The sequence below is a fragment of the Pan paniscus genome, chromosome 2 (genome assembly GCF_029289425.2).
Source record: "Pan paniscus chromosome 2, NHGRI_mPanPan1-v2.0_pri, whole genome shotgun sequence".
In the NCBI taxonomy this organism is placed as follows: Eukaryota; Metazoa; Chordata; class Mammalia; order Primates; family Hominidae; genus Pan; species Pan paniscus.
The window spans coordinates 39,593,701-39,607,143 of NC_085926.1; the positions used below are offsets into that span (position 1 = coordinate 39,593,701).

General features: G+C 40.2%; 1 pseudogene; it reads left to right on the top strand.

The window, feature by feature from the left end:
• The first annotated feature begins 10,842 nt into the window (after nt 1–10,842).
• On the top strand, nt 10,843–12,006 carry LOC100986050 (NFU1 iron-sulfur cluster scaffold homolog, mitochondrial-like; annotated as a pseudogene).
• Nucleotides 12,007–13,443: the final 1,437 nt, after the last annotated feature.

A 13,443-nucleotide genomic window follows, 5' to 3' on the forward strand; every position in this document is an offset into this window, starting at 1 on the left:
CAGCAATCCTACTTCTGGGTATATATCCAAAAGGGTTCAAAGCAGGACCTCAAAGAGATATTTGTATACCCATGTTCATCACAGTGCTACTCACAATAACCAAGAAGTGAAAGCAGTCCAAATGTCCACTGACAAATGAATGGATAAAGAAAATGTGGTATATACATGCAATAGAATATTATGCAGCCTTAAAAAGGAAGAAATCTTGTCATGTTTTACAACATGGATGAAATTTGCTGAATACGCCAGTAACAAAAGGACACATACTATATGATTCCATGTATATGAAGTATCTAAAGTAGTCCAAATCATACCAACAGAAAGTAGAAAGGCGAGTGTCAAATACTGGGGAGGGAAGAGGGGGAATAAATATTTAGTGGATATAGAGCTTCATTTTTGCAAGACAAAAAAGTTCTAGAGATCTGTTTCACAACAATGTGAATGTATTTAATTGAACTATACATTTAAAAATGGTTGAGATGGTAAATTTTATGCTATGTGTTTTCTTACCACAATAAACCAGACTTTTTCTTTAAAGTCACAGATTGTTTGCTAGTCTTTGAGAATTGCCTTCTAATTCCACTGGAAGCATCCCAGTGACTTGCTTTGGTGACTTGTTTGACCAGTGAAAGGCAGAATAAGTGATATTCCGGGATTAGATCATAAGAAGACTTGCAGCTTCCAAGAGTCATTAGCTACCATTGAAGAAATCTGACTACCCTGAATGTGCCATGCAGGAGAGGCCATGTGCAGGTGCTCTGGCTGATGGTCTTAGCTGAGCCAAGCTTTCCATCTATTCCTCTCAGGCACAGGATGTAGAATGAAGCAATCTGGGACCCTCCATACCAGCTATCCACTGGCTGATTACCACTGAGTGATCTCTGTTAACAGCATCTGGAGCAGAATTGTTTTTAATGGCCAGCATGGGGCCTCCATGCAGCCTGTCCAATTTTTGTATCTGTGCCACTTTGAAAAAGTATAAATGAATATTCTTTAGAACCTAAGTAGGGAGTTCCAACTGTCCTTATTATTGTATGTATGTATGTATACATAGATGTACTTGTTCTCCTTTTTATATTTGGTAATAAGATTAAATCTTCTCCATGGGATAGGTTCAAAGTGATGGGACCAGTTTCCTTTCGGCCAGCAAATGCCATCTAGCCTTCTGAACAGCTCCTGTGGCCCTAGCTGGGTTGTGATTGGTACGAAGGAGCATCCCAGTGACCTGAAAATTTGAGCCTTCAAGGAGGGCTGGGAGAAAAATACACTTTTGTAGGTGCAGAGCAGGTATTGATAAAGGTCATATCTAGTGGGAATGTGCAATGGGCATCCCAGCATACCTGTGAGTAAAGGCCCTGGGAAAGCCTGGCTCACCCCACCTGTCCATGAGTGGATGCCTATGATCCACCATTAGTCAACTTCTCCCTAATGTTGAAGAGTTTTTACACCTGCTATTTCCTTATCTGGAAGAAGTAATATCTCAGTGCCTCAATTCCTTAATGTGAATGAGTTAATTAGGTGACTTTCAAGGGAATGGATGTTTGAAGGCCTTTGACAGTAAAGAAATAACGTGCCGGGCATGGTGGCTCATGTCTGTAATCCTAGCACTTTGGGAGGCCGAGACAGGTGAATCACTTGAGGTCAGGAGTTTGAGACCAGCCTGGCAACATGGCAAAACCCCATCTCTACTAAAAATACAAAAAGTAGCTGGGTGTGGTGGAACATGCTTGTAATCCCAGCTACTCAGGAGGCTGAGGCAGGAGAATCGCTTGAACTTGGGAGGCAGAGGTTCCAGTGAGCCAAGATCATGCCACTACACTCCAGCCTGAGCAACAGAGTGAGACTCCATCTCAAAACAAAACAAAAGAAAGAAAGAAAGAACCAAAGGAGAATGTGGAAGCACTACTAATGACTCTCCTCTTTCCCATTTTCTTGAGGCCACCATGCATGGGACAACAAAGGACCCGATAACTCCACAGCATATCAGATCTTGGTTTTCCATCTTGTCTTGCACACCCAAACAATTCTGTCTTCATTATGATGAGTTATAAAATAAATGCAAACACTCAGAAGATCAGCCATCACTATTCTGCCCAGGCAAAACTCCCTATCCATGTTTGTCTCATTCCAGGCTTCCCAGAGAAATAGAACTGTGCATGATGCTGGTGATTTCAGGTCCTCTGGGTTAATACCAGAAGGGTCATGATATGGTGGGCTGTGTCCCCACCTAAATCTCATATTGAATTGTAGCTCCCATAATCCCTGTACGTCATAAGAGGGACCCAGTGGGAGGTAATTGAATCATGGGGACAGGTTTTCCTGTGCTGTTTTCATGATAGTGACTAAGTCTCATGAGATCTGATGGTTTTATAAAGGGCAGTTCCCCTGCACATGCTCTTACCTGCAGCCATGTAAGATGTGCCTTTGCTCCTCCTTCACTTTCTGCCATGATTGTGAGGCCTCCCCAGCCATGTGGAACTATAACTCAACTAAACCTCTTTTTCTTTATAAATTACCCAGTCTTGGGTATTTCTTCATAGAGGTATGGAAATGGACTAATACAGGCCACTTCCCAGATCTGTAATTTCTGGTCTTTTAGAAAGGACTGGGGGAATGGGGCTGGTACTATGAATAGAAGAAGAAAAAAAGAGGCTGAGGGGCATCTTTCTCAGCAGGTGGAGTCATCCCTTGCTCCCTGCTTCCTCCACGTGGGGGACCCAGTCAGAGAAGCCCCATGTTTGGCTCCCAGATCTGCTGCACCTGTGCAAGCTGGCATTGGTTTTCTATTTGAAATAACAGTATCACAGCCTGTGGTCATTACTCTCTGGAGTAATTACCCTTCCACTACAAAGCTATAAAGTTCCACGCAGAGGAGGAGGAAGCAGGAAAGCCACACAGCCAGCCAGCTATAACCACTTAGAAACACTTTTATCCTTATGAAGTCAAGAGGCTCCAGCTGATAGAGCAAAGTGATGTCTCAATCTTTTCTCAAAGAGCACACTGGGACCAGGCTTTTATATATCACCCTTTTGTGGCCCATGTACTTGGATTCACATATTCCTCAGTATGTTCATGCCACTCAGCTGCTTCCCCAAATGTTTTCTCAGCTCAGACCTTCCAGAGCTGAAGACAGCATCTCACATTTGAAAATCCCAAAGTCTTGCCTAAATTTAACAAACTAGAATGATGGCTCAGACCATGCAGGGCAAATAAAGACAAAAAATATGTAATAGGTAGGCAGTGATATTCTTGGCTGGGCGAGGTGGCTCATGCCTGTATCCCAGCATGTTGGGAGGCAGAGTAGGTGGACTGCTTGAGCTCAGGAGTTTGAGACCAGCCTGGGCAACATAGTGAAACCCATTATCTATACAAAATACAAAAATTAGCTGGATATGGTGGGGTGAACCTGTAAACCCAGCTACTCAGGAGGCTGAGGTGGGAGGATCACTTGATCCCCAGAGGTTGCAGTGAGTTATGATTGCACCACTGTACTCCAGCCTGGGCAACACTGCGAGACTTTGTCTCAAAAATAACATAAAATAATAAAACCCTAATTAGACCAATGTATATCTGGCTAGTCAAAGCACATTGCCTCAAGATTACTTGTTATTAAATACTTGTAGGCAAAATCACTAATTTAACAAATATTAATTGAGGTCTAATTTCCTTCAAGGTCCTTTTCTAGGTGCTGAGGATACAGTGGGAATGAAATGAACAGTTTCTCTCCCCTAAATGGCTTTGCATTTTAGTGCGAAAGATATAAAATAAACAATGACCATCTCTGTCTGTTTGTCCCTCTCTCTTTCTGTCTAAATCTATCTATCATGTATGTATGTATGTATGTATCTATCTATCATCTCACACAGTTAGTAGGAATCATTAGTATAAAGTGGAGAAATTATAAATTTGGGTTGTCCAGTATGGTAGCCACTGGTCATATGGGGCTATTTAAATACACATTTAAATTTATTAAAATAAAAATTTAAAAAATTCAGTTCCTTAGTCTCATTAGCTATTTCAGTTGTTTAATAGCCATATGTGGTTAGTGCTTACTATACTGGATAGTGCAGCTATAAAACAATTCTATCATCACAGAAAGTTCTGAACGGCACTGCCCCAGCTTAGCTGTCTGCATGGCTAATTTCATTCTCCTTTAATATTAAGCCATGCTGATTATATTAGTCAGGGATCTTCAGAGAAATAGATACAATAGGGTGTGTGTGTGTGTGTGTGTGTGTGTGTGTGTGTGTAAGATTTATTATAAAAGTATTGGCTCAGGTAATTATACAGGCTGAAAAATCCCAAGATCCCAGGGTGAGTCCAATCTGGAAACCCAGGAGAACCAGTGTTGTAGTTCTAGTTGGATTCTGAAAGCCTGAGAACCATGAAACTCAATGGTGTGGTTCCAGTCTGAAGGCCAGCAGGGTTGAAGCCCATGAAGAGCCAATTTTTCAGTTTGAAAGCAGAAAAAAGCTGATGTCCCAGTATGACGGCTGTCAGGCAGGAAGGATTTTGTCTTACTTGGAGGATGGGCAGTCTTTTTGTTCATTTCAGGGCTTCAACAGATTGGATGAGGCCCACCCACATTAGGGAGAGCAATCTGCTTTACTCTACTGCCCATCCCTGCCCCAAATCACACAAATACCTAGAATAAAGTCTGATCAAATCTCTGAGCACCGGATGACCCAGTCAAGTTGACACATAAAATTCACTATCACCTCAACCTTAGTTACTTAACTTAGTTAATACTTAGTTAATATTAACACTAGTGATTGTGACATTTGGAAGCAGCATAAGTACACACCCAATCAGTCTAGCTACTAAAATTTCACCTGTGATTTCATTTCCTCTCCAAAATGGTAAATTCTGAAGTCAGAGGGAAGGAGCAGCTTACACTTCAACTTGTATCAAATGAAATTTTAGAGCATTTTCTTGGGCCAATATTGAGTTTGGATTTGTGGTGATATGACATGAGTTCAAATCCCAGCCTTGACACTTGCTAGCTGTACCACATTGAGCACATCATTTAAGATCCCTGAATCTTACTTTTCTCACCTGTAAAACAGGATGACAACATCTCCCTCACTGTTGCTGTAAAATATAAATGAAAAAAATGTGAAGGAGTGTTTGAAAGATGTGAGTCATGCCAAGGCCTCTACAATGTGACTTTGAAATGAGAGATCATTTCATTGTGTGCCTCCAGAGGGCACAAGATGCACTTTCTTCATTTTGATTTCCTCCAGTGCACCTGCTACATGATAGACATTGAAGACACATTGAATGACGAAACATATGCATGAATTTGGGGCCCAACTAATTATGAGCTTTTAAAAAGTAGATAACATATTTTGTCTTCCTATGCTTAACATAATGCCATATTCACATATTAAGCTTCTCTGGGACACACAATCTATACTCTCACACAACACTTCTGATAACAGATATCAAGCAATTCTCTAACTCTCCAAACACCAACTGAATATCCTACAATTTAACTCAATTCTTACACTATCTACCTGGAGTTAGGTTCAGATCCCACAAGTTAAGGGCTTAATCCTACAAGACTGCCCACTTCAGATGCCAATCACGAGTCTGGGCCTCCAGTGCTTCTGACAGAGCAGCTATAAATCACACGTTCCCATGACCGTCTCCTTAGTTTTGATGATTTGTTAGAATGGCTTATGGAACTCGGGGAAACACATCACTTATGTTTCCTGCTTTATTATAAAGAAAACAAAAGAGCCAGATGGAAGAGGTGCATAGGGCAGGGTATTGAGGCAGGTGGAGTGGAGCTTCCACGCCTTATCTGAGTGTGCCACCCTCCCAGAACCTCCACCTATTCAGAAACCCAGAAGCTCATCAAATCAAATCTTGTTGTTCAAGAGTTTTGTTGTTTTTTTTTTTATAGAATTTAATCTCCAGGCCTCCTTACCCCTTCCCAGAGGTAGGTGGGTGGGGCTGAAAGTTCCAACCCTTTAACTCTTAGTCTTTCTGGTATCCAGCCCCCATCTTGAAGCTATCTAGAGACCCCAACCTAAGTACCTCCATTAACATAAATTCGAGTGTGATCAAAAGGGGCTCCTTATGGATAACAAGACACTCTTATCACTCAGGAAATTCCAGGGGTTTTAGGATCTCTGTGACAGGAGCCTGGGATAAAGATGAACTACATTTTATATTATACTACAGTTTCCAAAAATGTTTTATAATATATTATCAAAGTTTGAAATTCAAAAAAAGAGTTTGTTCATAAGCAGCTTAACTCTAGGAGATTGACTACTTTATACAAATATAAAACCATTAGATGCTCAATTTTATGTCATTCCTCTTAGTGTGTCAGAGATTAAAATTACATTTAATAGCTTTTTGTTATTTTCACACCATCCAGCCACATTTTCAGTTCAATAATTCACCCACTACTGCAGTCATTACATCTCACTTGGGAGGAGAGAATAATTCTGTTTCACTCAAAAGGGCACATTGGTCTATTTTGTCTCCTCCAATATCACCTATAAAATAGTTTCTGATTTTCTATTTTTCAGCTTAATGTGACCTTTCTCTGTAATGAATAAAAATATATTCATCAACTGATCTCAGTGAATTTTCTTTCTGATAACAAATGCCATGACTCTATGAAGAGACTTCCTCATTATCTTAATAAAAGGAAAAGGGCTGAGTCACAGTGGTGTATGATTCATTGACTTAGCAGGCCAGTGAGTCAGTTGGGCCCTGACTAGAGATTGTAAGTATGACAAAGGGGGCAGGCAGATTTCTGCTTCATGAGTTGCCACTATGGAACAGGGGAGCAGGTCAATGAATAGGACCAGGGAATGGAAGCTCTGTTGCTTACAGAGATACTTGGACCTCTGCAGAGCAGCCAATGAAATCAAGAGGGCTTTCACCAGGATAGCCAAAAGGCTAAGAAGCAGGCGAGGGAAGTTTTGCAGAAACGGCAGAAGCATGAATCTGTCTGATGCGGGCTTGTTTGTGAAATCTGGAAATAAAAGCAGCACAATTTCTATTTTATTGGTACAATAGAATACTTATTAACACTTTTTCAACAAAGTGTTTATAAAAATGAAAATACCTGTTTTTAAGAGATGGTAAGGCAAGAAATACAATTGGGTTCAAGAAAACTAGAGGGATGGAAAATATTGGTAAGCACTTACTATGTGGTGTACTGCATATATCATTCTATTTAATCTTCAACACTCATGAGAATTATGATGAAGCTTATGTGTTGGGCAGGAAGTGATAAAATGACATTGCCCTTTTTAACGATAGTGCTCAGGAAAGTGTCCTATAACTGTAGAAACATGGGACCCATTGCCAAGCAGAAAAGAGTTGTTATCTTACTTACACAGTTAGCCAGAGTGCAAATGAGCACAGCTTTCTTGGAGCACAATTCAATAATATTCAAATTTGCCTTTGGTGTCTGCAAAATGTGGATGAGCATAAAAATATCACAAGGATATCCTTTATGACGCTATTAATAACAGAAAAAATAGAAATGACTTGATTCTATAATAAGAGGAAATTAAATAAAGTAAAAGCAGTGCAATAAATATAATAAAATGCTATTAAATCATTTAAAATGGTTATGTAGAAAAATAATGACATGGTGAAATAATGTTCGCAATGTATTGTTGGAAAAAAGTAACAAAATATGTGTGTAACATAACACAGCATAATAGGTAGAATCTCCTGATCATCTATGTAATTCTAAAGCCCATGGCTTTTAAAAATACATCAAATAGAATGTTTTCAGAGTCTCACTCTGTCGCCTAGGTTGAATTGCAGTGGCGTGATCTCAGCTCACTGCAACCTCCACCTCCCAAGTTCAAGTGATTCTCGTGCCTCAGCCTCCCAAGTAGCTGAGACTATAGGGTGCATGCCACCACACCCAGCTACTTTTTGAATTTTTAGCAGAGACAGGGTTTCCCCATGTTGGCCAGGCTGATCTCAAACTCCCGACCTCAAGTGATCTCCCCATCTCAGCCCCTCAAATTGCTGGGATTGATTACAGGTGTGAGCCACAGCACCTGGCATCAAATAGAATTTCCATTACAATTTCTTGTCTCATCTCCAGTATCACCTTCTTCATGGAGATTTTGTAGACTCCTTTTGCTGCTTGAGATTTCTTTCTCCCTGTTCTGTACCCCAGAGCACTTTGGTTAAGGAGTTTGGATATTTTACGAGCTTGCTTAGTTCAAGACCACATTCTTTGTTGACATGCTGAAGTACAGTTTCTTTAATGGTGGCTGCTTGGGGGAGGGGAAAAATAATTAGCTTCCTAATTTTATGAGCTTTTTGTTTCTCTAAGACCCTTACATTCAAACTTGTGCTTCTGTCTTTTCATTTACCATGAAGATTCCAAAAGACATCTTCCCTGTTGGTTGCCTCCTTATTCCCCAGAAGCAGTGCACTCTCAGATCATTTCCTTTCAATTTCCTTATAACCACCCCAACCCCATCCATAGCCTGTGTTGTGGTTCACCAGGTTTTAGATGCTCTCATTTTGCTCCACGGAGGGTGAGGCCATTTCCCTCTGGTGTGCTTTATTTTGTTTTTCATCACAGCTAGGCTCCTGCTGTCCTCTTCTTTCCCACACAGTCTCTGCCCGATGCTCCATTTGGGTGTGAGTTCTGAAGCTGGCTCCGGCTTTGCTGTTTTGAATATTTATTCCCCTACTTACATATGAGCTGATGATGTTAGTCATCTCTGTCTCCTAATTATGCTATAGCATGGTTGAGGGTGGTTTCCTTTGCTTTCTTTAATGGTCTGTACATTTTCTGGAGGATGTAGGAATTGATTCTAATTTAGACAGCTGCCATTATCCTCCAAAAACCTGTAAGCTCTATTCATGTAATTTTTGAGGGCATCAACATCTTTCAGAGAAGCCCAAGTGTTAATCAGATATAAAATAGAACTACTGTAGCATAAAGTTGGGAGCATAGTATGTTAGGGGCCTCAAAACCTTGCCTGCTCAGTTTTTTCCCCTATTCTTGGGATGGCCCTTGAAGGGGATCAATAGAAGGTCTCCAGGGAGCATTATACAGATCCTTGGACTTGACATTCTCTATGATCCTTCCAAGTCCTGATATTCTATAATTAAATAAATCATGGGCATTCCATTAATGCTTAATTAACAAGAAGATTCAGTCAACTGGAACAGTATTATGTGCAATCTTGTCCATTGATAATTCTTGGATTTTCCTCATTTTCTTTGTACTCTAGATTTTTTTGTAAGCAATCTTTTGAGACACAAGAAGTGGGGTGTAGAGAGGAATTCATTACTGTGGATTGTGTACCCCTATTAGTGGGCTAAACTAAAATCCCTAATTGGCATGAGCAATTTTCATTCTGCTAGATAAAATTCTTTTCCTGAAACAGCTTTATAATGCTTCCTGTTCATAATCTTTGCTTACTGAAGGCTCTGTGTCTAGATCTGCTAAAAATGACTCTACAGCACTCCCTCTTGCTTCTTACTACAGTAATTGGCTTCCATAAGCTTCTGTCTACATTAGCAAATTTTAAATGCCCTTCTGAATATCTGGTCTAGTGCTCTTTACACAAAAATAAGAAAACTTTTCTAATCATGATGCTTCTTAGCATAAATATAATGCTTTCACCTTTTTCCATAAACCCTTTCAAATCCATTTTCTCATCAGACCCATTTTTATTGAGCTAAGCTGGGTAGACATTCTTTTAAAAGTATTTTAGTTTTCACAGTATAAAACTAAGGCCAACAGCAGTGAAGTCACTTGTTGAAGATCTATCTGAGAAAACTAGACTTATAATTTGTTTCTTCATTCTCAGACAAATGCACATTGTCCATTAGATTTCTCAAAATCTGTAATTAAAGCAGATTAAGTTAATCTTCAATTCATTTTAACTCAATGATAATAGCACTGTGCTCATAAATATTAGGAATTATAGTTGCTTAATTATGGGAGGGGGCCTTTGCATCAAGCTCATGTCTGTCTTAGTGGTTACTGACACTTTCGAGTCACTGACCACAAGTTGTACAGTCTGTCATTCCTGACACATTTGGTGGGCTCATGAGGTAATTCATAAAACCATAGGATATAGGGAACAAGAAGGGAGAGGAATTAATTTAAAGATATGGGGAACCGCATGTTTCCTCCAAGGCATTTAGAAAACAAACCTGACCCTCTGGTCTCCTGTAAAGGACAAAGGAAAATGACAGTACTCAAGTGACGAGTGGGTGATCATGTTATTGTGACTCTGCTGGGGACAAAACCTGATTATAAGTCTAAGAACTATATTTTTGTCTATATGCCAGAACATGGTATCAGGAAAGGGCAACCTGCTCCTCTACATACCCTAGAAACCATGGAAAGGCCAATCAAAGTCTTTCACCCAGAGAAGCTGTGGCAGAACACACTATTGACAATAAAGGTCGATCTACACTCATGGGAACACACTGGACTGAGCAAGTGGTGGGGTGCTGAAGAAGGGGAGCCAAGTGGGAACTGACAACCCATCATCTTCTTTGAGCCTCACACACCTTTTAGATGGGTGTGATTATACCAGCCTTGTTGATAAGGAAACTGAGACTAAAAGAGGATAATAAATTATGCACCCTAAGAAGTCAAGTAGGTGTTGGAGCCCAGAAGGAACCTAAGTTTGTCTGAATCCACAGCCATGACTTAACCAACATGTTAAACTGCCCTGGGATCCACCACTGGATTCAAAAGGCAGATGCTTCACTATTTGAACAGATGCTTTACCTGTTTCAACCTCACATGCTTCACCTGAAAGCAGAGATAATAGTATCTACTTTACGCAATGGCATGAAGATGGAGACTCTGGGACTAAGATGGCAGCAGAGGCCCGGCATGGCTGGGGAGCTGCGGCTGTTGCCATGGGGCTGCACAGGTGATTCCACCATTTGTTGAAGAATCTATACACCATTAAGAAACAGCCTCTGGGCCGGGCATGGTGGCTCATGCCTGTAATCCCAGCACTTTGGGAGGCCGAGGCGGGTGGATCACGAGGTCAGGAGTTCAAGACCAGCTTGGCCAAGATGGTGAAACCCCGTCTCTACTAAAAATACGAAAATTAGCCAGGCGTGGTGGCAGTTGCCTGTAATCCCCGCTACTCGGGAGGCTGAGGCAGAGAATTGCTTGAACCCGGGAGGCAGAGGTTGCAGTGAGCCGAGATCGTGCCACTGCACTCCAGCCTAGGCAACAGAGTGAGACTCCGTCTCAAAAAAAAGAGAAACAGCCTCTGCATCAATTTGTAGAAAGACTACTCTTCCCACTACCTGCAGCCTTTTGTAACCCAGTGAGATACATGTTTATTCAAACACAAGATATCTCAAATCCTAACAGTTTAAAGTTTATACCATGAAAACCAGTTTTTGAGACAAGACCCATGGATTTTCCCACCCCAGCTGCAGCATTTCGCTCCCCTTTGGCTATGCAGTTATTTAGGATTGAAGGAGTAAAAAGTGTTTTCTTTGGGCCAGATTTCATCACTGCCACAAAGGAAAATGAAAAATTAGACTGGAATTTACTGAAACCAGATATTTACGCAATAACCACGGACTTCTTTGCATCTGGTTTACCCCTAGTTACTGAGGAAACATCTTCAAGGAGAAGCAGGATGTGAAGATGATGAAGTTGTGGCATTGATTAAGGAAGTGTTAGATACTAGAATGCGGCCAACTGTGCAAGAAGATGGAGGAGACGTAATCTACAAAGGCTTTGAAGATGGTATCGTATGACTGAAACTCCAGGGTTCTTGTACCAGCTGCCCTAGTTCAATCATTACTCTGAAAAATGGAATTCAGAACATGCTGCAGTTTTATATTCCAGAGGTAGAAGGTGTAGAACAGGGTATGGATGATCAATCAGATGAAAAGGAAGCAAACTCGCCTTAAAATAATCTGGATATTCTTTGGGTACAATAGTCGGACTTATCGATAATATATACCAAGCTGTTATTATTAATATGCTGAGGAACTTGAAGATTAATAAAATATGCCATTTCTTCAGAGTCCAAAAAAAAAAGATCGAATGAAGAACTTATGGAAATGTCTGGCACACTATAGCCAATCATTTTCCACTGACTGATTTTATTTGACCATCTGGTTTTTATATCATTAATTGAAAAAGCATGTATTGAGTCAATAATATCAGCTGTAACTTATTTGTTGATCACTGTCCATGTTCTAGGCACAGTGCTTGATACTTTCTATTTATTATTTTATGTAATCCTTACAATAACCCTACAATGTAGGCATTCTTATTATCTTCACTTTACGTTGAGGGAGCAGGTTCAGAAAGATTAAAAGAGTAAGAGGGTCAAGTCTCTGAAAATTCATTTTCCAAAATAATTTCACTAAAAGAGCAACTTGCTGAATATTTAAGAATTTTATTTTTACATTCAATTTTGCATCAGCATCATCCCCGCTCTTGCCTTGGCTTTTACATTTTCCTGTCTATACATTTTATATAAGAAAAGATGACATTTCTCTTATGCACAAAATCCAGTGTTTCATGGTATTCTATGCTTATGACTGCCCTGGCACTTGCACAGCCCCTTGCAGGAAGATCATGCAGTAAGCTGTCTTATTCTAGTTTATTTGCCCAAAAGTTTAGAGTGAATTGTTATTTAGTTAAAATATCATTGAGTGATCAGTAGATAATTGGATGAGCTAAATAAAAGCTATTCATTTATCACAAATTGAGCTTCAGCAAATTGACCCAGGGCCGAGGTGGTGGCCAGCTTTCTGCCATTGTTATTGTTGCTAGTGATCCTTTACCATGTGGCAGGTGACTGACATCAAGTACCCTGAATGATGCGAGTGCTCAGTATGTTTGGAATTTAAAACAAAACTTATTCTTCCTGACCTTGGGGCTCTATGTAGTGGGAGCAGAATGATCTCTGTGAAAGCTATATCTGGCAACTATATATTTATACACCCAACCTCATGTTTATAAAAAGGCCAATAATGCATGTTGTTTATTTTCATGCATGTTGTTTATTTTTAGCTTTGACTAGTCTCTGGCAAAACCCACCTCTTGTAATAGAAAGAAAAGGGCTGGCTTTGTTTTCCCTATCCCATGCACTTGTCTAAGCTATAAATATCAGAATCATTAAGCTCCTCTTTTTCCTTTCACTCCCCCTATATTTATGCACATCAATTTGTGCTTCTTAAATATCTCATGCAGTTGTCTTTGATACAACCTTTCACCATTACCCAAGAGAAGACACCATCATCTGTTATCTAATCACTAAAACAATCTTCCAAAAGCTCTCCAACCTTCATCTCTTCCTTATCCAATCCATTCTCCACACAACAAGCAGAATAATCAATCTGAAATGCAAATGCCATATGGTGTCACTCTGCAGCTCAGACCCACCATAGGCTCCTTGTCACCTGAAGAATAAAGTCCAAATGAAAATATATGGC